The sequence below is a fragment of the Cebus imitator genome, unplaced genomic scaffold (assembly GCF_001604975.1).
Source record: "Cebus imitator isolate Cc_AM_T3 unplaced genomic scaffold, Cebus_imitator-1.0 Scaffold461, whole genome shotgun sequence".
In the NCBI taxonomy this organism is placed as follows: Eukaryota; Metazoa; Chordata; class Mammalia; order Primates; family Cebidae; genus Cebus; species Cebus imitator.
The window spans coordinates 1,045,578-1,048,856 of record NW_016107776.1 but is presented as its reverse complement, the minus strand read 5'-3'; the positions used below and the strand labels follow the sequence as shown (position 1 = coordinate 1,048,856).

General features: G+C 50.5%; 1 protein-coding gene across 1 annotated transcript in view; it reads right to left on the bottom strand.

The window, feature by feature from the left end:
• Positions 1–3,279, bottom strand: part of CLTCL1 (clathrin heavy chain like 1) — a 128,738-nt gene that overhangs the window by 102,467 nt on the left and 22,992 nt on the right. The gene's annotated exons all lie outside the window — the stretch shown is intronic.

The window sequence follows — 3,279 nt, the reverse complement described above, 5'->3', positions numbered from 1 at the left end:
CCAGCCCCGTCCCTTGCCCCGCCCTCAGTTTTCACGCCCTAGCCTGTCCCCTTCCGCGCGGAGTCTTCGCGGATCCCTCCGCCCGCCCCGAGGGTCCGCGAAAAGTAGTCCCGCGCGCCCTCTGCAGCACGCGGTGCGCACAGGCTCCCGGACTGAAGGGTTTTCGTGGGGTAAATCCTCAGGGGGTCTGCGGCGGCACTTGCCCAGCGCCTTCCACGTGTAGAGCGGGGCAGTGGTGCTAGTTCTGCCTCCAACTCTGGACGCTTGAGTTCAGGGCCACTTTTTATTCAGCCACGGATGTGACGGAAAGAACGACTTGTGCCACATAACGAACGACCTTTTGGTCTGAAGAGGACCGTTATGACCGTGGTCCCGGAAGAGAACCGAGCTGGAAACTTCCTGTCCTCTGGTGAGGGCTTAGCCAAGGACTTTGCCTTTCCTGTGCTGGAGACACACACACAGGTGTTATTAGGATGCCGGCGGATTCTGCCCCTCGCAGCCCCGGACCGCACCAGCTGCCTAGTGTCGTGGCTGTGCCATCCGCGTTTGTGTAAGTTACCTGTCACGACCCCACAACCGAGACGCGTGTCTCGGAATGCATGGATGCATGGGACGCGTGACTGCACGTGTTACAGACATGTTTCGGCGTGAGCCTCGGCCTCTGCTCCTTTAGGAAGCATCTTTCTGGCTCCTGCGGTTTCTAGAGAGCACTGTGTCGCAATATCAATGCTGAGAGTCAGCGAAGGCCATCTAGCAGCAGAAGACTACGGCCAGGCCAGTGAGGATCACCCAGAGTGCCCGTGGCTACAGGAGAGGAGTAGCAGGTGGAAGCTGGTGCCCACACCTGGTTTGCCCCGCAGCCAGTTGTTTTTCTGAGGCGCCATTGGCTGATGTGTTTTGCATGCAGGGGATTCAGCTGCATAAAAGATGTCTGTCAGGAAAGGGAGGCCCTTGGTATTCTGCACAGGCTCTCCTACGGTGAATCGATAGCCGTCTCTGCTGCTCCACATGTTGCTCACTGGTAATTTTAAGAAATGAATGACCCACCTTGAATAAGACAAGGATGGTGCGATTATTTGCGCAACGGCTTGACCATCTAGTAGCCAAAAATATGTTAAGGAATAGAACAGACTGTTCACTTTAAAATTAAATCTCTTTTCCAGTATTAGCCAAGACCTCTGCAGCCTGGCCTTTCTAACATCTGTGTGGCCTCATCCGCTAAATATAGAGCTGGGTTTGGCTGTGTACTACATTTCCCAAATCGCTTTATTTTGGCCATAATGTCTGTGACTCCAAGTACCCTTTACCCCAAACATTCTATAAATCTTTCAGTATTAATAGCAACACTCCCTAAATCACCTTCCCCAGGACTTTTTGGACGTTAAAACTAAAAATTTATACCCTAAAAGAAAGAATTTAAGAAAATTGGCCGGGCGAGGTGGCTCAAGCCTGTAATCCTAGCACTTTGGGATGCTGAGGCGGGCGGATCATGAGGTCCAGAGATCGAGACCATCCTGGCCAACATGGTGAAACCCCATCACTACTAAAAATACAAAAATTAGCTGGGTGTGGTGGTGTGCACCTGTAGTCCCAGCTACTCGGGAGGCCGAGGCAGAATTGCTTGAACCCGGGAGGCGGAGGTCACAGTGAGCCGAGATTGTGCCACTGCACTCCAGCCTGGCACCTGGCAACACAGCGAGACTCTGTCTCAAAAAAAGAAAAAAAAAAAGATAATTGTAGTTAATCGAAGTGACAGGATTGTTAATAAGTGGGGACCTCAAGTGGGGATTACGTTTCAAAATTAATGTTAGAGGAGACACAAAACTTTCTGTCTCTTTCTACAGACCATAGAAGAGACAGAAAGCACATCCGTTATTTGAACAGAGGGAATTGAATGTAAGTGACAGTTATAGTTAACAGGAAATAAAGTTGTTATAACTTGCTAACTAATCCTGGAAAAAACCTTTCAATTCTTTTTTTTCCCCCTGTCACCCAGACTGGTGTGCAGTAGCACAATCTCGGCTCATTGCAACCTCTGCCTCCCAAGTTCGAGCCATTCCCCTGCCTCAGCCTCCCAAGTAACTGGGACTACAGGTGCACGCCACCACGCCTGGCTAATTTTTGCATTTTTAGTAGAGACAGGGTCTCACCATGTTGGCCAGGCTGGTCTCTAACTTCTGGGCTCAGATGATCCATCCACCTCGGCCTCCCAAAGTGCTGGGCTTACAGGTGTGAGCCACCGTGCCCAGCCCAGGAGTAGGTTTCAACGTTAGTTTTGGAGGGGACACTAACCTTCAAACTACAGGAGAGAGAGAAAGTGCATCAGTTATTTAAACAGAGGGAAGTGAATATAAATAATAGGTGACAGGAAATCAAGTTAACTCAATAAAAGGAAAATCCCAAGCTAAGGAGGTACAAACAGGACGCAGCTACCACCCCTAAAGAGGAAAGAGAAGCTGGAATTATTACAGCTTAAAGGAAGGGCCTGCAGACTGGAATTCAGATCTCTGAGGAAGTGTGTTGACCAGCTAGGGCTGGAATCTTTGAGCCCAGAGGAGAGATCCCATGGGGATGTGACCTAGACCTCTGAGGATTTTGGGACTTCGACACACACTGTGGATGAGGGGTAGCTGTACAGCCGGGAGCAAGCCCTCTAATGAGGGCACTGGGAGACTCTCATCTAGACCTCTAAGGAGAAGGCAGATTGAGGCTGGTTCTGCGAGTCTTGGAAAAACTGGATTCAGCTTCTTCTGTGGGAGGAATGTGCGGCTGCCTTGTTGAAGAAGCCTAGCTGGGGTGATGCTCATGGGAAGAGGCCCCATGGTCTCCCTCTATCAGCCTATCAGCAGGGTCTAATACGGAGTATTAGATGAGCTCTTATGTGTTTGCCGATGAGAAATATGTTTTTTAGAGTCTCAGCCCTGGCATTAGAAGCAGTTTCTAGAGGTGGGAAGGGAGAATAGAACTGAAAGACATTATTTAATAACTGGTATAAGAAACAACATGTGGCCGGGCGCGGTGGCTCACACCTGTAATCCCAGCACTTTGGGAAGCTGAGGTGGGCGGATCATGAGGTCAAGAGATTGAGACCATCCTGGCCAATATGGTGAAATCCCGTCTCTACTAAAAATACAAAAATTAGCCGGGCATGGTGGCACGCACCTGTGGTCCGGGCTACTTGGGAGGCTGAGGTGGAAGAATCGCTTGAACCCAGGAGGTGGAGGTTGCAGTGAGCCAAGATTGTACCACTGCACTCCAGCCTGGTGACAGAGTGAGACT